The sequence below is a fragment of the Manis javanica genome, chromosome 7 (assembly GCF_040802235.1).
Source record: "Manis javanica isolate MJ-LG chromosome 7, MJ_LKY, whole genome shotgun sequence".
NCBI classification, from domain to species: domain Eukaryota; kingdom Metazoa; phylum Chordata; class Mammalia; order Pholidota; family Manidae; genus Manis; species Manis javanica.
In genome coordinates, this window is record NC_133162.1 from 5,731,373 (window position 1) to 5,754,015 (window position 22,643).

The following is a 22,643-nucleotide window of genomic DNA, read 5'->3' on the forward strand; positions in this document are numbered from 1 at the left end:
TTTTTTCATGTAAGATTATGGGACATTTTGATATTTGCATATTGCTCTTGTATGTGAAGAAACTAGGTATTCCCTGGAAGATCAAAAGAAAGTAAGGCTTCTGGTGTGATGCATTTCCTTGGGGTTTTAAGATTGGTGGCTGGATTTGGAGAGTGTCTTTATTGCAACCACTCCTCTTGGTAGGCAGTTGGGGGGATGTGGTGAACAGCATGAGTGAGACCCATCTGGGACCCTTAGATGGTGTTAGGTCTGCAGGTAGAGGAATGGAAATAGACTTGAAATGGAAACTTTGATTTGTTTTTACCATAAAAAAAAAAAATACATGTCCAGTAAATACATGTCCAGAAAATTGAAAACTATAGGGGGAAAAAAAGACTAAAAATATAATTGACTACTACCGAACACAATCTTGGTTACTGTTTTGGTGGATGTTTATATAGATTCTTATAAGTAAGGTTTTGTTTCCTTTGTCTTTCTAATTGATATCGACGTCTGTGTGCAATTTGATAGCTCCTTCTCCCTTCAGCTTTGTAATGTACTTTAGCTTGTAATGGACACTTTTCCACACAGAAATGCAGTTCCTAGAGCCCATCTGGTTCTCTGCATCTGCAAAGTGGCTTAATAAGCCTTGTTCATGGTTCCCCTTGAAAATGATTTACCGCCCATTAAGGTGAATAGCATTATACACATTGACTGTTAGACAATGGCTACTCTGTATGAGAGATCATTTTAAAAGGTGCTTTTTTTTTTACTTCCAGTACTGGGCCTTTCACACAAAAAAATCTCAAAATGAGAAAAGCTGAAAACATAAAACTCTCTCTTCTTGATTTATTTCTCTCTTTCCAACCTCACTGTCAACCCACATTTTTAAAGAATATATGACAAGTGTTTAATATTTTCCTAAGGACAGACTACATAGCTTTGTGTTGATTGTGCTATTATACCAATTCTATTCTGCTCAAATCAACATTTCATAATCAGAGCATGCCAGCATCACTGTTTTATTAATGCTTCCCTAAAACGTTTCAGCATGATAATATTTTGAAAAGGTTACAGGTCTTTTCCGTATGGACTGCACTAGTGAGACTATACCAAAAGTCTTCAGTTTTATAAGTAGAGTGAAATGCTTGTGTGCTAACTAGCTCTCAGCGCTGTCAGACACAAAAGGTAATCCATCAGCCAGGATAAAACAGAACTGCTCACTGGCATAGCCTTTGGCCCAATAGCTCCAATTAGAGAATTCATCCAAATGAAGTTGTAAGAACCCAAAGATAAATGTGACTATTTAGCAGCCTGCCGAGTAGAGAGCCTGACCAACCAGAAGGTAACCTGGTGGGCACCCAGCTTTGGTGCAGACATGCTGGGAAGCAACCCTTCATCCAGGGTGTTCAGTGCAGAATGTTCTACCTAAAGTACATTGACAGGAGATTGGTTAAATAGATTATGACTCAGCTATGAAATAGACTACTACACAGCAATTGAAGCTGACAGTGGAGACCTTTCTTTTTGGAAGAAACATTCATGATGTAATCAGTATACATGGTGTATTCAATACAAGTTTACATGGTATCCAGTTTTTATTTTGAAAGTATACGCAGGTACATGTATCTCTGAGTGGTAAGATTATGAAAGACATTTACTTTATTAGTGTTTGACATGAAATTATTACCATTAAAATGAGGAGAACTTTTTATATGGAAGAAAAAAATTGCAGTGAAAACTTGAAAATGATAGAAAAGAAGAATCCATTGAAGTATTTATTATTCATAACATGGAAATGGTGAGTTTGGGAACATCCTCCAGCAACTTTCAAAGGGGTTAAAGCTGTTCCCATTGGATACTGGGCCTTTAAATATCCAGAAATCTGTTTTAATAAAACCTGCTTAGAGATCATAAGCAAAGGTTGCCTCAGTGGTTTGCCATAACCTAAAGCTAATGCTGAGAGAGTCACCAGATCAACCCTATTCAGAGCCTCTTCATGCACACCAGTTCTTCTTGAAACAGGGTTGAAATTGTATTAAAGAGTTGTTTCAGGGAATCTATTCTATTTGCCTTCTAGCATCCTAATTTGTACAAAGATTGGATGCTGTTCACTTTGAATTTGTGTTTGTGTAGCCATAATTGAATGTTTAAAGAAACCCAAAGCCCCCGCAGAGAAGCATTTTTCACGGTGTTGCTGTCTGCTCTGGAACTGCGGGGACCGGCTTTATAGCTCCCATAATTCTCCTGGATCCCCGTGGGCTCTCAGGCCCTTCCTCACACAGGTGCTCTGTGCAACTGCATCTTTGATCAAAATGCTTTATTGGACAGACTGGCCAGCTTCAACATCCGTTTTTCCAGTTTAGGATAATTAAAAGTGACGGCGGTAGATCACACTTCCTACATCTCTCAAACCACTGAGCCTCCGGTTTGCAAGCCCTGTCCCCTCACTGACGGACGGCAGTTGCTGGAGGAAGTCCATGAATTTGTAACTGGTGTATCTTCAAGCTTGAAGAGTTTGGCATTGACTTTTATTCTGTCTGGAATAATTCCAGACATCTCTGCAAGAGCAACTCTTATTAATATTCACTCTAGAACAGTAGCAGAAAGGGCCTATTACGTTTGTCACACATGGGCAGTATATTTAGGAGGGCATTTATTTGACAGCATCTCTCAGAATATCATGATGTGGGACAGAGAAAAGCAGCCGGGGTGGAGATAACATTGGGTAGATTGGGAGTTGGCAGAATAACTGCCCAGAGGATGTTAATCCGTAGTTCATGTTGACCCTAAGGGTGTTGGACAGCTGGACCGAGCTGGCTCTCAGTGGCCTCAGGGTTGTGTGCGAGGCCTCGTGCTGGCCCACAGTTCTGTCAGCCATCGCTCAGAAGACATGAAAGGTGTGTGGATCACATTTCTTGGCAACAAAGCTGAAGGGGGTAACTCCGGCAGAATCGGGATTACATTTTGGATCGATGGGCCAAAACTAACAAGATGAGATTTAACAGGGATAAGTGTAAAGTTCTATGCTTGAGTTGACAAAAAAATAAACACTGTAAGTCCAGGGGGAAATTTACTAGTAGTTCTTGCAAATGAGGCCTGCAAATGATGTGAGCCCCTGGGGCGATGTGGCTGCCGTAAGGTGGCTGTCACCTGTGCATGCGCATGGGTGCCACGGAGGGTCCTAGACCAAAGAGGCCACCATTCTTCCATGCAGTGACCCTGGTCAGCCACACAGAGCCCTGACCCCTGTGCTGTTCCATGACCTTTAGGAGCTGCCTGCCATTATCCTCATTTTCCTGTTGGACCTTCCCTACCTCTCTTACCACCGCAGATATCTTTAAGGTCAGGGGCAGGGTCTGAGCCCTCCTGCCGCCCCTTCTGCTAGGCCTGGCTGGGAACAAGCACTCGATAAGCATTTCCCAGCCGGGCAAATGATGGTTCATGGACAGCCTGGACCAAGGCAGAGGGGGTCATCAGGAGGTCAAAGGCCTGTCTTAAGTGGTGTGAGAAGCTCTTCAAGGAGAAAGCATCTTGAAAGGACACTGGGTTTGGGTCAGGAAACCAGTTTTGCTTCCAGCAACAAGCTGCTTATATTCTGTTTCCTCATCTGCAAAGTGAAGCCAAGTCTGTGTCCAGTCGGTGCTGTAAGTTTAGAGCTCACGTTATTTCTCATAATCAGGTTTCAGTGACTCAAAGACACCTTCTTGGGGATCCAGCAATACTGGTTATTCACCTGATTATACCCTTGACTTCACCATAACTACGTCCTATTGAAACCTTCCAAAGTTAAAGGAGATCAGCTTATGCCTAATCCTATCTGTGCACCTTGATGGCCAAACATGTCAGCTCTGACAAGAGCTGGAGGGGACCCGTGCGCAGGTCCTTTGGGTTCCTGTTGCTATAATGGTCCTAACTTCAATCTGACATCCTCAGAACTATCATTTTTAAATCTTTATGCATAGAGTGTTATTCTTGTTCATTCTGTACTTGCAGAAGCAGCCTCACCTGCCTGCTAGAACCTCCAGCTTTAATTAGCTGGCGGCTGTAATTGTTGATTCAACTAAGGTGGGCGGAAGCTTACCTCAGAAACTCTGCTCTCTGGCTTCATGTTTTCTCTCTCAGTTTCCTGTCTACCACTCACAAATCTTTATAAGTCTTCATTGATCAAATGATTAATAATTAATATGTCAATGAAATCATTTCTTTATTCACTTCCTCATTTATTTAATACCGGAAGCTCTGGTCGGCACGAGGTGGAGTAGTAAAGAAAGCCAAGTCCTCGTCCCCTTGGAGGTCAGTCAAGGAGCCCAGTGCTAAACTGGCCATCGCAAAATGATACTGAATGACAGTGGTGCCAAGAGCTAAAGGAGACAAATATGAGGTCCTGGTTTAGGGAAGGAAGCCATGTAAGGAAGCAGCATTTAAGTTGTACATAAACCAGAAAAGGGGGCAGATGGTAGGCAGTTCCAGAAAAAGAGAAGAGCATGCTTCAGGGTCCTGTGGGAGGGGGAACAGCTTTGCGATATTTTGGAAGCTAAGGAGGTCAGCAGGTCAGTAAGCTAAAGGGAGATGGTGAGAGAGAGAGAGAAGCTGAAGCCAGCCTGGGCAGGACCTCATGCTCCGTAAGGGCCTTGCGTTTTTTCATAAGGACCGTGGTGGTGCCCTGTGGAAGCAAGGCCTTTAAGCAGGGCAGTGACATGATAAAATTCAGTTTTTTAAAGCCCGTTCTGGCTATGTGACTATGGGGTGAGGAGTGGTGTGGGTCAGAGGCTGTTTATGGCTGGTGCACAGGGGCTGCATTTAGGGCTGATAATGTCCCCACCCAAGGGAGGGCCAGAAAGGGGAAGAGAAGATAAATCCAGGAGCGAGAACGGACAGACACTGATGAGCAGGTGAGTGTGTGGGCTAATGGGAAGGGAGATGTCAAGGAAAATGCTTATACATGAGATGCTAGAACAGTGATGACCTTTGATCAGATAGCCCAGGGAAAGGACCAAGAGCTTGCCCTTTGAGCAGTGGTCAGGGACACCAAGATGTGGGCCACAGTGAGCATGGACCTCAGAACCTTGCAGTGCGGTACATATTTGGGCCTAACAGAATGCAGTCTGGCAGTGACCTGTGGAGGGTTATCCTGTAGATCTAGGCATGGCATTTCTTTGGCATCCAAGGATGTTTGCAGCTGACCTAAATAAAGTGGTGGCAAGGGGACTGTGAGCCGGAGAGCACAAACCAGTAGTGGGTGGGACATCGTGAGGCCTTGGCCATGACCCTGAGTGTCTGAATAGCTGTCCCAACCCAAGGCAATGTCCCTGCTTCACGTAATATCTACATGAGAGCCTTGTGAGGCAAGCCTGTGGCACCCCAGCTCGCTCCCGAGCCCATTGCATGTCCTTCCTATTGTCTGCTGCCCTGAGGCGGCTGGGCTCCTCTACCAGGAGCACAGAGACTCTTGAAGGCTGGGGCACTATTTCAGGGCCACCAGCATCATTAGCACCTGGGGAGCTTGTTTCAAAGGCAGATGCCCAGCCCCACTTCTCTCTATTGACCAGAATCCCCACCTACAGGGTCTGGAGATCTGTATTTTCGAAATGTGCCACAGGAGTTCTGTTCATATTTTGATTGGAGAGCCACAGGCCACATGAAGCAATTGACATTTAAATTAATTTAAATAAAATTAAAACTCTAGGTCCTTGGTCACACTAGCCACAGTTCAAGTACTCAGTAGTTAATATGGCTATATGGACATTTACATCGTGGCAGGAGGTCTTTTGGACCGTGCTGGGACTGCAGGGAAACCCCAGCCTGCCAGATCCTTCTGGCCTGAGGTTTTTGTGTTAGCTGACAGGTGGCCCGTGGGGACATCCTTTACTAAGGGAGTGACCACTTCTCTTCAGGCTGACCCCCGCAGTGCAAGTGCCTCCTCTGCTTTGGGGAATCGGGCAGTCCCTGAAGGGTCACCTCTGCCCTTTGATGAAGGGGGAAAAGTATACTAGAAGATTCTCTAAGCCTGACCATAGGCCTGTGGATCAGATACAAGCTCCATGGACTTCAGTCTTCTAACTCAACCAAACTGCTTCCAATTTAAGTCAAAATCTCTCAGCCTTAACATTTCAGAAGTTTCTAATTGGGCCAGATTTTGTTTCCTGGATAAGAACTGAATCCCCTTGAGCTTCCCTCTTCATTTCAGTCTTTGAAGCTAGACAGACATTGGAAAAGGTTGGAGCACCATTTTTAGAGTTTTTTGTTCCCCAACCTGACTTCACTTTAAATTACCTAAACTGGTGAAGATCAACCTTTCCAGACCCACGCCCCTTTGGGTTCCAGTTTGAGAGCGTGGCGTCCTCGAGTGGACTTGCTTAAAGCTAGAAGGCTTTGGAAAGGGTGTCGGACATGGATGTCTGCTGTGTCTGCAGTTTCTCTCCAGAACCCCGTGCCCAGGTGGACAGCAGTGGTTGCCCTGGCCATCTGCAGGTGGTCTCTGATGGACATCTTTTGCATTGTTCTGGGTGTCACATCCTCAGCAGGAAGGCCAATGACAACTCTGTTTGGGTGACATAAGGACTCTTCCCTGATCCCATGAGACAGTCAAGCTAACTATCCAGAGAGCCTGAAACATTTGTTGGCAGCTGGATTCGTTGAATAAGCTATAACCACACTTCCCACATGGCATTTGGTTGCCACATCTGAGTCTTCTTTAGTATATATGTTCCTGGTCCCTCTTTTTGATTCTTGTGGTTGAAATCTTGCGGTCCTTGTGAAAAACACCAGTTTACTTGCCCACTAGAATTTCCCATATGCCAGGATTGCTGATTTTGTTCCCATGGGGTCACCTAGCCTGTTTCTCTGGCCCCCACATTTTGTGTTAACCAGTGGTTAGATCTCCAGCCTTGAGAAGGTTCAGCTTCTGGTTCTTTCAGCAGGACTGCTTCGCGGGCGGTGATGGATCTTTCTCTTGCATTGTGTTAGGAGTTCTGTGACGTCTTCTTGTCTCATTTTTGCAATGTTGGATTGGTTGCTAGGTTGCTAGGTTCAGGGGCCGTCCTGATGCTTCTGTTATAAAGCTCCCTGTGAGCTTCTACTGGCCAAGGTCAGTGGCCATTAACAATGAATGTCCAGATCAGTTCTTTCTTTGGGTCTTGCAAAGTGGTGATTTTCTAATTTTATTGCTCCTTCTCCATTTGTTAGCTGGAATTCTTCTACAGAGAGAAACTTCACCCCATCAATGATTGGTTACCCTGAAGTTCGAGGTAAAAGGCAGGATAAATTGTCCCTTTGCCTATTGGTAGCTACTATATTCCTCAAATTTAGGGCTTCACACTTAGGGGTTCACTCCATGAGCCCCTGTTGAGCACCCACATTGATGACAGGCTCAGTAGGGGTGCAGCTGTGTGCCCAGAGCCTGTCCTTGAGCCGCTGCCAGCATGCAGGACACAAGCCTGACCCTAGAGACCCTGACTTTGTTGTCCTCCTAGGAGCAGATGCATCCTTGCATCCTGCATGGAAGCAGGTGCTCAGGAGCCCGAAGGCATGACAACCGGGAGCCTGAATTGCAGCCTGGGCACTGCCTGTTCCTTCAAGAGCTGTTGCCATGTCAACAACAATGGTAAATCAAACCATTGTTTCACTGGCCAGCAGATTTATTCAGACTGAAGAAAAATGGCAATAAAATCCTCAAAGGCCCATGGCCTGAAAAAATGTAGCAGCTACCTACACTTGTTCAGGCAAATCTGAGAAAAATACAGGGCACTTCGCCCAACATGTTATGAAGTAGTCACTTCTTTCCCCTCAGCAGGCTGGTGGGTTTCACTGAGGCAGGAAGAGGGTTCAGTGTAAGTGGAGGACAAGAGGACGATTTTCATCCTTATAAAAAATGTGGGCAGATAGAACATGGTAGAAGACCAACCCCCACAGTGGGGGCATTATTTCGGAAGTCAGTTTATTTAGGCCTGGAGTTATTCTCACAGCCATTCATTCTAAAGCCACCTTCTCAGTCTCAAGTGGGCTGGAGGATTTTGTGGGTCAGTTTCTCAGTTTTTTTTGAAAATTTGACAGGCTCCCACGGAGAGTCCCTCCATGCTGTGTTAGCAGCTGAGCTGCACCCGTTTGACACATGTCAGTGCCACAGAAGTTCCCTCAGAATTGTGCGGTATGGTTCTTATGGGTAGTTTTCACATAGTAAAGAATTATTAGTTAATATTTTCCATGAGGTTCTGGTGGTATCATACATTCATATAGACAAAATATGTAGAATGTTAGGAGGTTGGTTAAATGAAAAAATATATATAATGACATTAAAATTTTACTAAAAGTACTATCCCTACAATTTGATTAATATGTTTAAAATACATTTGTATTTTGGATCAAATTTATTGTTCAGATAGGCTGATGCTTATGACTGGATTCTTATATTCTATAAATACATTTTCATCCAAAAGCCTATAATTTTACATGGGACCGTAAATTACCTGTGTAGATGTTACACAAATCTCTTTTTGCTTAGAAAATTATTTATTCAAAACTTGCCAAAGTAATTTTTGTGTGTAGGAATCCAAATATAATCATCAATGTAGACAATAATATATTATTAATTGGTTAATTAATTGGCTTATTATGCCCTATCATAGCCCAGAAAAGATTCAGGGTTGCTAAAAAGACACGTAAATCAATTGACTCCCTTCAGATGTCAGGCTCCCCTCCCCTCCCCACGCCCACAAACACACACCAGACCGAGGCTTCTGCATTTTGCTTTGTTTGCAGAGCAGCGATTCTAGTCCATATTGACAGTAAGCAGATGACCATTTGGGGAAGTATGATGCATGCCTGTCTTTGCTCTATTTTTTTCCCCCCAAGAGCAAAGAAGATTTAACATGGAATAAGCATTGAATAAAAAATGAAACATGGAATCTCTGGTATTTGTAGGATTTGTGACATGAGGCAAATTAATTAACCTCTCTGTACCTGACCTTTCTCATCTGTAATCTAAAGATAATAATGCCGTATCAGCTTGGGACCTGACTGGATGGTTCTCAAGGGGCACATTTCCCTCTCAGATCTACGGCCAGTAATTTCCTGTATTAGGATATGTACTTCCTTCACCCAGAGGAATTCCTGAACTGATCACACTGGGAGCAATTGTACTTGTGATTCTACATGAGGAATCATGTACAGCAGATTGTAGTTAAGCATGCAGACCAATTAAGAAGCATTTGCTCTCACAGGAATTGTTTATTTAGTTGTATTTCAGTGAACCAGGAAACCCTCAGTAAGTAGCTTCTTCCCTGTGGCTCTGCGCTCTGTTCCCTGGAGCCCTAAGAATTTTGGGGCACCTCTTCCAGCCCAGAGCAGTCTGTTCCACTAAGGGATTTAAACATATGAGATTACATGTCTGAGGGAGGTGTGCATGCTCAGGGGAAGCTCATGGTCAGCACGATGAAACCAGCATGAAATCCCCTCCGTGGGATGGAGGCCAAGGGAGGAAGACATCCCTCAGCCTCAGGCGTCCGTGGCATTTGGTAGAAGTTGCAGAGCCTTCCCGACACACTGACACGTGACCACAACTTAACCTCCCGAAGTCTCTAAAGATAATTTTGAAAGCAAATACAGAGATCAGGAGAAAGGCATGAGGTGCCTCCATGATACTTATGGTCTGTTTCTCAAAGCAAGCGATGGGTATGTGTGTGTTTGCCTTTCATTCTTTTATATATACGCTATAGGTCACAAAAATACCACTTTTTTATGTCAAAACCTAATACAATATTTTTGTCGACAACGAATGGTCGTACTAACCCTCTTGAACCCATTTGCTTTCTCCCTCCCCTCTGACCTCCTCAATAGAAATCCTGATTGACTTGCCAAGGTCACTGTCACTGGAATGAGTCTAAGGAAACTGATCACTTTTTGTTGCCAAAGACAGGAATTGGCTAAATATTTTGCTTTTTGACATCTTTTTTCTATAAGCATTAACATGGGATTCCTATAAAGGGAAATAGTAAAAGCAAATACAAATATTACATAAAGTGGGATTTCTCAGAATGTATTTGTAATTAAATTTCTATAAGGACATGAGCATACATAGATACATATCCTAATGTATCATATAATACATTGTATGAATATTGGTCATTACAGAGCACGGTGGGTCTAATTGCATTAGGTTTAACCAGGAACTATGTGCTATGTTTAGAAAAATCTATTCGTTCAGGCTATGCTTTCAGTGATTAGCAAAAAATTCTACAGTGGTGCAAACTTGACATATGACCTAATAATCTATAGGTTTTGATTTAGACACAGAAATGAGGGCTCCTTAGCAGATAAGATTTGAATCTCAATTCCTTCCAACATTTATATATTGAGTAAAAAATATCAATCCTTTTTTATTAATGGACAAAAGGATTTTTAATCTGAGATGTATTTTATCATTTTTATTTTTCACATTCTGATATTAAATTGATACTTTCTATATCATACCTTCTGTTTTTGTTTGTTCATTGAGCCATTCTACAAGCTGTGTTTCAGACATTGTGTTGGGGGTTGGGATACCAAGATGAGTACTGCAGGGTCCCGGTTCTTTGCAATGCTTAGATTGACCTGCATTTTATAGAACAGCAACGGCGAGGCTGGTCTCAATTGATTGTAAACAATACTCACTAAAGGTTATTGATAGATTAAAATTTCTGATTAATGTAATGGAGAAATGAGATAAGTAATATAATGCTCTTCCTCTCCCAATTTCCCCTTCCTTTTTCTCCAAAGAACTGAGTTATTTTTGCCTTTTTGTAAGCATAATCTTAATTGCTTTAAACTTGCCAGTACGTGTGTATATATGGGTGTATACAGCTACATAAACATGTAACTAAGTATATATTACATGCCACACAATTGTGTCTTTCCTCTGTGTCATGATGCCTTTAGGGTGGCATTATAGAGTCAGTGTCTCAGCAAACCTGATCTGTCTTAAGATTGATGGTCCTTGGTTTTGAAGGACAATTCTTGGTACTGTGGCTTTAATCACACGTCCCCTTTCCATGTTACCTTCCTTGCAGCCTGCCAGGTTGTCAGCTGGCCCTAAGGAAAGGGTAACTTTGGAAGTATCAGCCTCTATACACATCAGAATGTATGGGGGATCTGCTTGCCTTTAAAGATTTTTTTGCTTCCAATTTTTGTTTTTACCTCTTTCCCCAGTAGTCTAATTTCTCTAAATGAGAACCAGATGAAAAGAGGCCCCTTAGTTCCTCCAATCTCCTGTGTTCAGATGACATTTTCTTGGTTCCCATATAGAATTTTAAGTGTTTGGGGCTGACCTGACAGCTCTCCCTTTGGACTCTGCTGTGAACACTGACCATTTTCGATTTATGAGAATCCCAAGCAGGAACAGAGATCAACTTTTCAAAAGCAAATCTTCACACAGGTTTGCCTGTGAGTACAGACGATGCAGCAGGCAGCGTGGAGCCCTGGCTCTCAGTGATCTGTCCTTTCCCAGGACAGACATGGACAGTGGAGGGGCAACTGTGTGACAGAACCCCTGATGCCATTGGAGATGGTGGGGCCCAGGTTCAAAACTGGCCACCTGGGGTGGTGGCTGACCTGGAGGGCAGGGTTGTCACCTTGGGGAGGTCATCCTGGTTTTGCACATCAGAAATTATTCTTGACCAGAACTCAAGAGATCTGAGTCATAATGACCAAACTCAGAGGTGGCAGATGTCTAAACTGGAATTTGTTCTCCGAGGCCACCACCCTGTCCCTGATCAGGACCAGAATGAAGGGCACAGGTGACCTGTCCAGAGGACTGTGGGGGCAGTGGGGTGGTGTCTAGGCTACAAGCCGTGGCTCAGAAGGCTCTACACTGCTTGCTTTTTGTGGGATGCTGGTCAAATCCTTAACTCTCTAAGCCTCAGTTTCCTCACCCATAAATGGAAATAATACGTCCTAGAGTTGGGGTGGATTAAATTATGAGGTTCTAGCAGAGCATTTTGCTCACTGCCTAGCCTATAATAATGGTCAGTAAATTAGCTGCACTTAATTCAGGGCACGGCGGGGCTCCACGAGCCCTTCTTGCACCACACAGGCCCCTGGTCCAGGGACCACACGGCTGCCGCTCTCAGTGCCTTTCTCTCTGTGGCTGTATTGGATGAACCCTCCATTATTCCTGGTCTGTTTCACTGGGCGTCCGCTTCTGGGCTCTGACATCCTTTCTATTCACAAGTTCCTCCTCCGGCCACAGTGGTGAGACCCCTGGACTCCTGCCAGCCCTGCACGGCTGCCAAGCCTCTGAGGCCTCCAGTCATACCCTCCAGTGTCAACCCTGGGAGGCAGCTCCGAGGCGGTTTGAGGACTTCTTTCGGGGACACCAGATGCCTCTGTTTTTCATTGATGTTCCGAGCTTGCCCTGCAGAGTAAAGGCCTCTTTCCTCCATTTGTAGGTTCATGGACAGACTCTTCAGTGCGGCATGACCACCGCCCTTCCACCACTAACAGGCTGGCTCTCTCTCCCTCAACTTTCTTTCTATACAAATTTCAGCATTAGGTATTTGGCCCACCAAACCCTTCTACGAGGGCTTTGAGACTTTTTCTAGAAGGAGATAACAGCCAGCTTGGTCAACTGTACTGGTTTAATTCTCGGAGGGTACTTTATTCCCTCAGAGGTTGGGGAAGGGGCGCTCAGGGTCATCAATGGAGAAAAAAGGAAATCAAGACGTCAGACTTACTTCTAACAACCAAATACTAGAATTGCATTTTTCCATAGAAAAATATTTGTCTCAGATCAGATCATGTGCCTAAGAACTTTTAAATCAACAGCAACAAAAAAACAAAGTGACTTGCCGTTTCTCTTATTAAGGAAAGCATGTGATACCTCTTTCAGCAAACAAAATTTAAGCATCTCTTAAGAGGAGGGCTTTTGGAGCCACGTGGCTATAGCTTATTTTGTCGGCTGTTCAGCTTAACAGAGTTGGGTTTGTCCTCTCAGAACCTCTTCAAACTTTTTTAAAAAGTATTTTCCTTTGTGTCACATTTGCTTGGCTATCCAAGAAGGTTGTTTATTTTACTAGACAAATTGGAAGCACTGAGCTGGGATCCGTAATCTTGACGAAACCTGGGCTGTGCTATGTGAGTTTAGGAAGTGACCCCTCTAAGCCTCAGTTTGATGTCTGTGAAATGGGAATCACCAAGATTATCTGATTAGTTTTGAGAATTAATAAGCCACGGAAGGGCTTAGTGTAGAGCCTAAGGCATACTTAAGTGTCCCTAAATGTTACCAGTGCTGTTATTAATTCAACCAAGATTTTTGACCTCCTTCCCTGTAGCAAGCATTGCGTGAACATGGGGCACAGTGGGGAACAGTGGGGAAGGCAGTCTTGCTCCTAGACAGCTGCAAGGCTGGCCGTGCAGTGAGCTGTCAAAGAGGTAAGGCCGCAGATAATGAATTGCGCTGTTACAAACATGGGGTGTGCCCCTGGGAGCATGAACAAGAGGGGAGAGGCGTCTTGCTCTGGGCCAGGAAAGGCCTGCGGGCTGGACGCCTGATCAGCTGTAGGAGTGACTAGATGAAGAGACGGGAGGAGTTTCAGGCTGGGCGCACAGCAGCGTGCAGGCCCGGGCGGGCAGGAGCTTGGGTGGGGAAGCGCTGGCGGGGGGCCCGGCGGCCTCCTGGAGACTGACCTGGCAGCCGGCGAGAGGGCTGATAAAGACCAGACCCCGCCATGCCCGTGACAGGTTCCGGGCTCTCTCCTGCACACGAGGGGAAGCCACGGAAGGCTGTGAGCAGGGTAGTGGCAGAATGAAATTTGTGTTTCAAAAGTGGTACCCCAACTGTTGTGCAGAGAATGGAGGATATCAATAGTGGGCATCAGAGGCCCATGGGGACATGACCAAGGTCCACGTGAGAGCTGCAGGGACACATTGAGCGGGGATGCCGTGGAGGCTGAGCAGGGGGAGGAGTTTAAGAAATAATCAGAAAGAAATTCCAGGATCACAAACAGTTGTGGTGCACCGGAAGACTGTTAGATGGCAGACTCCAACGATGACAGAGATTTCAAGTAAAAGTGTTTTGTGAGATGGGAGAATGCGAAAGGGAACACGAATAAATTAATTCAACACATTTTAAATATGTAACTGAATTATAAAATTAAGTACGATAAGCAGACAGATGCTCCCGTGATGTGTGTGTGCAACTGTATGAATTGAATGTAACTACAGATTTACAGATACATGATGGTGAAAGAGCCTTTTGGGTTCTCCTCATTGTGGAAATTGAGAGGCTGTCTCCTCTCTGGGATTGCCGTTGGCTAATACGGCAGGACCCACCTTCCTAACTGCCCAGGCACATGCTCATAAGGACACCTCCCTTTGACCAGAAATCTACGATCTTGGGTTAAAATATCACCTACTTATAAATGCCCAGCATCATTTGCTCACTGCAGTCTTTCCTGGATCCTTGGAAGGGCAGATTTCTTTTTCATTCCAACCTACGCATTTATATACTTTTATCTTTGTTCTTACCTCTATAAAATGAGGACCATTATATTTCCCTACCCATCTCCATGGTTGATGAATAAAAGTTATTTTGTGAGCCAGTTGTAGTACTTTATATGCGATGTAATTCTTAACGTGATTGCATGACAGGTTATATTTCCCCATTTTTCTTTTATTATTGTGCATAGAGGTGTTTTTAAAGAGTCAATAAAACGGTTTTATCTTTTTTTAAATACAGTATAGAAGTATATTACCACTTGTGCACCTGAGGAAAGTTGGTGAAAATAATAGATTCTCGTGAGCATAGAGAAGCTCTTGGTTCTGAGCTTTATTTGGGTCAGAAAGAGTTACTTTGCTAAAATCAGCGCAGCTTCTGCCTTGTCTAAAGCAGTGAAGAGGCCATTTCATTCCAAAGGACACATTCTGACCCCAGAGCCGCAGATGTTGCAGTGGCCCAGCCTTGCTTATCCAAGGGTTTGTGTGAACGGACCTGTGGGCATAACTGGCTTTCTGGTTCCGGGCGTCATTGTCTTACATTGGCCCTCCGGTCTGTCTGTGGAGGCTGCTGTGTTTTGCAGGTACGTTTAGGTAAGATGGTTCCTGTCGAGGGTAGAATCCAGCCTGGCGGCGCATATGCAGACAGGGTGAATGTTCATGGGGGACGGGGTGGCTAATGGGAGCTGAGGCCCAAGGTGGGGCATAGATACCGACTGGGGTGCACTGGGCAGCACTGGGTGGGAGGCTGCTGGTGGTGAATGAGTGAGCACTCTGCAAGCCATGGGGTGTGCAAAGCCACTGAGGCCCCTTTATCATCATTATTACTGTTATTCCCACTCAGAAGCTCCAGGAAAAATACGTGTTAGGAATAAATATGCTGAAATGCTTCTTTAGAACTGGCCTTCTCAGTGTTGACATTAGTGGGAAAGAGATTTCTGGATAAGCCCTTTCTCCCCATCCCCTGTGACACCCTCATTTCCATCACTTTCAAGCCTGCCTATGACTCGGGAAACTTTCTTCCCGTTAACTCTTCTTTTATTTGATGTAAGTTTTGCTTCTCTGAACTGGGATGTTGTCCAGATAAGTGAGGTAGACTTCTAGATTTGTGAACTTCCCAAAGTGGAAGTAGATGGAAATGAGAAGGTCTCCTGGGATGTGAGCCCTCGCGGGGTGGGTGCTGGTCTGGTCTCTGGCTGAATCCCCAGCACCCAGGACAGACCCTCACACACGGTGGGGGTGCAGAGGTCAGGTGCTGCAGCTCACGGTGTATGCAGGGACCATAGGGTCCTCTTGTCCATGTCACTGTTTTACAGACAGGAAGAACAGCAAGGCTCAGGCACGTGCCCAAGTTCACACAGTGGTGGGGCTGGAGGTTAAACCGAAGGCTCCAGAAAATAAACCCAGAGTTGTTATTTCCTGATACACTGGAATTGCTACTCCACTGTAGGAGGGTCGTGGGTCTCTGCGTTTGGTGTTTATCCCTCCACACATTCAGAAAACAGGATTGTTACAGGTTAGGCCAATGGTTTCCCACCTGCTTGCACATTAGAGTCACCTGAAGAACTTAAAAAAAAAAGAGTCCCTAGGTGGGGGGCTGATTCATTTGCCTTCTGTCTGGACATCAGTGTTTTCTTAAGGGTCCCAGGTGAGATGAGCAGCAGCAGGCAGGGCTGAGAGCCGCGGGGGGAGCCCAGGCTGGGGGAGGTGGGCGGTCTGCAGGGAGGACTGACGGCGAAGGCCGCTGCTCTTGGGCAGGGTGCTAAGTGCCCGATAGGCCTGTCTGTGCACAGCCGTCCCCTGCGTGGCTTCTGGCCCAAGGCCCTTGGACTGTCCACACTACCTGGATCAGCCAGCCCCCTGGTAGAGGTGGCGGAGGCAGTGCCATGGTTCCCAGGCCTGTGTGCCCCCCAGACATCCGCCACCTTTGCGCAGACATCTCTCAGACTAGCTTCAGGCCGGCCACCAGCTTGCGTCACTCCGTCGCTCCTGGAGATGGCCGTCTGGAGCCTGGTGCTCTGCAGGGATCACAGGGTCACAGGGAGCCTGGGGTCACAAGGGCTCTCGGCACGCGAGGGAAGCTGGGCCTGGTCATGCCTCCAGAAAAGTGTGGTGCCATAGATGACTTTGTTTTATGCTGGGATTTCAAAAACAGCTTTCCTGGAAACCTTTGCCATTTTCTTAAAATTTCCCAGCACAGCCCTCATACCTGTCCGTGTTTGAAGGGGCCTATCGGACCCTCACAGTCCCCCATCCTGAAGGGACTGGGTTGGAGGGAGGGTGTATAATTGAGGGGCTGGCACCTGGGGGAACTGGGGCTGAATGCAGGGTGGCCAGTGGCCCATTCCCCAGGGAGATGGCAGGCCCATGAGTCCCCTGCTGGAGTCCCGGGTAAGGAACACCAGCAGTCTCGGGGTGCCCAGGAGATGCAGGCTGATCTGAGATCACTGCTGGATAATGGGACTGTGAGGGGTTCCTGTGGGCAAGGTAAGCAAGACAGGGTCCCCTGCAGGAGGGATGAGGGTCCATCCAGAGAGGGAGCGAGGCAGCCCTCTGAGGAGTGGCTCTGTTACAGCTCAAGTGGCTTCTGGACTACAGCTTAGCCCTGGAGCGTGGTGAGGGTGGAAACCTCTAACGTGGGTGGAACACATACTCTGTGCTAAACGTTTTTATCTACACTGTCTTATTTATTCCTTGTGTCACCCCATGCGGTGCATGCTGTTACTGCCTCTGTTGTGCAGAGGTGGAAACGGAGGCACAGCGCTCTCTGACTCACGCCAGGTCAGCTGATAGGCGAGAGAGCTGGGGCCCAGACCCAGGCAGGCAGCCCACGGGGCCCGGCTGTTGGTGCGTTCTGCTGGCTGACGCCTCGGCATGCCTCCCGAGTCCCCCAAGGGAAGGGACAGGGCGGGGAAGATGGGGTGCTGTACAGAAGGGGGCAGCAGAGGGACCCAGGGAGCCTTGGAGAACCAACTGAATGGTTTCCCCCAGCAGAACACAGGGCCTGCTGAGCAGGGCTGCAACTTACCCAGCTGGGCCTCTGGCCCCAGTACCTGCCGTGCCATGCAATGGCTCAGCTCCAGGGGCAAGACGGGCGGCCGGTGGGCACACAGGGGGAAGGCGTAGGGGGCACCTCACTTGTGTGGGAGGCTTCTTTCGCCACAGCTGCACATGCTCAGCCAGCAGGATCATAGCCGGGCCATGGCTTCCCCAACCCCCACACGGAGCCCTGGGCCCAGGAGCCCCTCCACAAGGATGCCTTGGGTGGTGTGGGAAGAGGAGACCCCCCCCACCATCTCTTCCCAAAGACGTTCTAATGGAAAGCGAACCCAAAGGCTCTCAAAGGTCCCAGAGGTGTCTCTTGGGTGCAGGGGCTGCCCCATCTCATCCAGTCCACCACACAACAGCAAGCAGATGTCTCCTAATCTTCCAGTGGACAGCACATGAGCTTGTTTCCTAAACACAGAGTCACTGGCTGTTGGTTGTTCCTACACGGGCTGACTTTGCTCGTAGAGCAGCTCCCCCCGGGGAACAAGGAGATGAGAAGCCAGCATAAATCAAGCTGAAAGGAAGGAGTCCTTACCGTGAGCCTCTCGGGCGGATGACACATTGGCCAGCAGATGGGAACCCTTTGATGAAGACCAGTTGTACAAGCACAGGCTAATGCTGAAGAAATGCATGGTGTGACTCAAAAAGTACAATGTATGCATCTCTCTCTCTATTTTTAACAAATTTTTGCAGTAAATGTCAAGAGTAGTAAAATAACATTTCCTGTGCTTAGACCCTGGGGAGAGAGGTTCAGAAGGGCTGGTTTGAAAGGATACTTTTAATCAATGAGTGCTAAGTGTACTTTGGCACAGTAAGCACATAATGGCATCAGAAAGACGGGTCACAGTCCCAAGCAGGCATGTCCTGCCTTGCTTCCTCATGAGTAGCCATAACAGAGTGTCCATTTCGAGGCTTGAGAGCACATATCAGTGCATGGCTGAGCTTATCAGCCAGACTGTCCCAAAGGAGGGACCGTGGAACGACAAATGCATCTCCATCCGGTCCTCCAAGCCACAGGACGCAGCAAGTCCAGTGGCAAAAGGGTCAGCTCTGCCCACAAGCTGCTCTGCCACTTCCCGCCGCGTGGCCCAAGGCAAGCTCCTAACCTTGCATCCTTATCTAAAGAGAGAATCGTGGTCACAGCACCCAGTCAATCCACCCCTTCATTTGACAGTTTTGATCGCAAGGACAGAGACACTCCGCTGACTTCAGACAGGAGATCTGTAGCAAGGACGCAGAGCAGCTGGCAGAACTACAGGACAGGGCAAAAAAACAGGACTCGGGACAGGCACCAGGGCCACCTGGGTCTTGTTGGAACAACCAGTGGACAGGCCTGTCAGGGTCATAGTCCAGAGAGCATCTGATAGGCCCATTCAGTCACATCTGCACCTCTTGGCTGCATGTGAACAAGGCACTGGCACTCTGTTTGGCCAGGAGTGGGAGGCAGGAACGTCACAGGGGTCAGATTCTTGGCACCATGCCTGCCACACTGTGAGAGCTGAAAAATCAGCCGTTGTACGTTCACATTTATAAATTGAAATCATTGATGGCAGATCAATAATATAAGCTATTCCAAACAAAAAGATAATGATGCACACACACAAATGAGTACAATTAAAAAGGGAAATGTGAGGAAGGTCAGTGGGTTGTGTCAAGGTCAGCATCTTGGTTGTGATGTTCTTATACTAGAGTTTTGCAAAATGTTGCCCAGGGGGAACCTGGGCAAAATGCAGACAATTTCTTGACAACTACCTACAATTCTACAATGATCTCAATAAAATTTTCAGTTAGTTAAAAAAAAGGAGTGGTGGGAGAAAAAAGAAAGCTAATGCTGACTTCAAAATCCCAAGAGGTCTTTTTGTCTCCGTTGTTTTAGTTCTCCAATCCTCCCCACAGAAATCATGGAAATGCGGTTTCAGTGTGAGAGGCTTGATAGATTAAAAGTTGTTTTTCAACCTTTGAGAAAAACATAAGATACAATAACAGAACAAGGCCAGGTCAGACTATGCCCTTTCTAAAAATCCTTATTATTGGACATTTGATGAACTCACTACACACACGTGTACACATACACACTCTCCAAGAAACATGTGAACAAAATGTCAGCCTCCGTTTTCCCCAGTGGTTTATCTTAGAGAGAGCTGTTTGTTCTCAAGTCTTATCTCCTAAATGTTAGTTTATTTAAGTGAAGGTGGGCCCCTTTACTTACAGCGAGTGTCAGCTCATAAGGGATGTTTGTTAGGTTTGAGTCCTTAAATCCCTGTTTATACATTCTGGGATTGTGCTGGGAGAAGAAACCTCCTCCCAGGGCTTTGAAGAGCCCTGAGGTCAGTGTGCTTGGCTCCCTGCTTCCTGCCCCGGGGGAGGTAGGATCTGGCCAGGCCCCAGATTTCTGCCCATCCATTCTTTCCCTCTTGAGTTCTAGCCCATGCTTATTGGCGTCTGTTGTGCCCAAAGCCCTGTGCTAAGCAGAGCAGACAGCAAGACCCAGGGCCTACCTTTTAAGAAATTCAGTTTGATAGAGGACCATGATGTGAGCTCCAGTGAGGACCAGTCAAGGTTGTGGGACTGTGTGTTCTGGGTATGTTAAAAAGTGCCACACGAATCACAGAGGAAAAAGGCTAATTCAGCCATGTAAACATTCAGAGCTCCTGCAATTTATTTATGTTGCAGACAAGGGCTGCATCCTAGTCTTGTCCTCGTCTTTTGGAGAAAGGCCCTTCTGCAGATTTGTAAGCCCTGTTTCTCCTTGCAGACCTAAACACACTGCTCACCACCACCAGAAAGTCCGCCTCTTTGTGACAGTGAGGAGTAGAGTGTTTGCATTTGACTCTATCACCATCAGGCAGGGCTAGATTTTAGGAGTGAAGATTAATGACAGAATAAAAAATATCTTCCAAAGCTACCTGGAAAGAGAGGATAGGAGCATTTTTGCCCAGAGGAGACAAAACTTAGGAGAAAAAAGCTGAGGGGTCTGAGCAGATGGCTTAATCACTCTGTGCCTCAGTTTCCACAAACTGGAAACTTGGGAGTATTTGTACTCAATGGATGCAGGTTCTTGGAATGAGACAGGGAAATACCTGAGAGGCACTTAGAACTATTCTTAACTTGTGAAACACACTCAATAATTGTCAAAAATACTGACATGTCTTTACATGTGGATGAGCCCGTCAGAAGACAGGGATGTGTTGTGAGTGGACCCCAAGGACAGCAAGGGGCCAGCGAGCACAAGGTGCAGAGCATGAGTGGGGATCCCAAGGAGGGCTCACGACTGCACCGCTACAGAGCAGAAGTTGAGGCAGTGAGGCCCAGCGATGACAAGCCGGCACGTGTGTGTCCCAGCTGAGAGAGGAAGCAGAAAGGACAGAAGTGATCATTTATGATGTGCCAGGGTCTGTGCGAGTGCCCTCAAGGTGAGAACTTGGCCAGTTTTGTTCACATCTGAGTCCCAGTTCCCGGGAGAACATGGCATGCAGAGAAGGACTTATTCTAAAAAGAATACGTGGCTTATAGTCTTTGATTCTTTTCATCACTCAGTGACGTGTAGGAGCTGATTGCTGACCTCATTTTGCAGAGGAGGCTCAGAAGCCCAGGGGAGTGAGACGTCCCCAGAGAGACTTCAGTGATGAGCTCTCCAACCAGCAGGGCACGGGGCCTGGGGCCTGAGCCCTGTCTGTTGCCCTCTCCTGCAGTCCTCCCCGGGGCTGCTGCCTCCAGGGTCCACGGAGGCCCTTCCGGTGCTCAGGTCTTTGGTTTGAAGGAATTGCAAAGCTCACAGAGCCTGTCACTGTGTCATCGGTCACTGTTGGGGCTCAGGAAGCAGCCCTCGTTGTTATTTCTTGGAATTTTAGTGAATGGCTAGATAGAGAAGGAGCTGAGGTTATGGCCACTGTGTGCTGACTGTATTATCCGGTTGTCACCACCACGCTGATTCGAGAGGTATTTTTAGTCACATGTTCATGATTCATGGTTGACGTTTTTACTAGTACCCGAAATGAGATAACAGCGAAGAATTCCTGGTTGATGACTTATTCTCCAGGTTGGCATCCAGCCTTGCCCTGAATAATTCACTTCCTTCTTTGCCTGGAGAATGTCATCAGTTCCTTTTTACTCGGGGCCAGAAAGCACACACGTTTCTCAGAACCGACGGGACGCTGGGGTTGCCCATGTATCACTGATGGCAGCCTCTCTCTTTAATATCTAGCGGTATCGACAGAGCAGAGGGCGTCCAAGTTCCTGCTGCTGCCATGGAATGGGACTGAGCTTTGGTCCACGGCTTGACTGCTGTGCGCGTTTTCTCATTACTGATGCTGACATGGTACTTGAGTGGAATTGAAGATAGTTTGTCCAGGAAAAATGGCAAGAAGCGTTCATATTACACACAAGCATTCTATTCAGTGGTATCTTAAGACGCCTCCAAAGGCGATCTGCTTACATGAAGCAAACACTGGAATCGCCTTACATTTCTGGCAGGGTGACTGCACAGCAACATGGGTTGGAAGTTGACAGTCTGAGGTTCTACATGGAAAGGGTTTTCTTTGGAACTGCTTTTATATCTTTTACAGGATAATTGGAGTTATTTTCCAAAGAGAAATGATTTTTTACAATTTTGAATACCATTTTCATTTAAATATCAAGTGACACTTCTTTACTGTCCAAAAAAAAAAAATATGTACCTGTGTGGATGGGCTCTATGTTAGCAGAATTTGTCTTGGGTTGTCTGTGGGCATTTTCTGGAGGACGAAGCTATTAAATCTGGGTTGTTTTATGACAGCCTCAAAATACAGTGGAGAGATAAACAACCACTCAACTTTACACCAATACATCAGGATCCCTATAGATGTCTTGTCATCCTCCTGGTGTCTGAGAAAGATGGTCACCGTTTTGCCCCTAGAGATGTTTTGCCTGTATCCTAGGTCCTAGCTATCTCTGTCTTTCTCCTCCAGAACTCAAGGATTTTGCGTCCCTATTTATTTTCTTTGTCTTTGCCATCTATCTTAGGCCCTTCTCCATTTATTCCTTCTTTCCTAAATATGCTGATACCTGCATCGTTAAAGAAGAACCCCATTTATATCCATCCATCCATCCATCCATCCATCCATCCATCTGTTCATGCATCCGTCCACCCCAGTCAGCTTTTCTCCTTCATC

At 46.4% G+C, this 22,643-nt stretch overlaps 1 protein-coding gene across 4 annotated transcripts in view; it reads left to right on the forward strand.

The window, feature by feature from the left end:
- ADAM12 (ADAM metallopeptidase domain 12) overlaps positions 1–22,643 on the forward strand; it is a 328,481-nt gene that overhangs the window by 83,904 nt on the left and 221,934 nt on the right. The gene's annotated exons all lie outside the window — the stretch shown is intronic.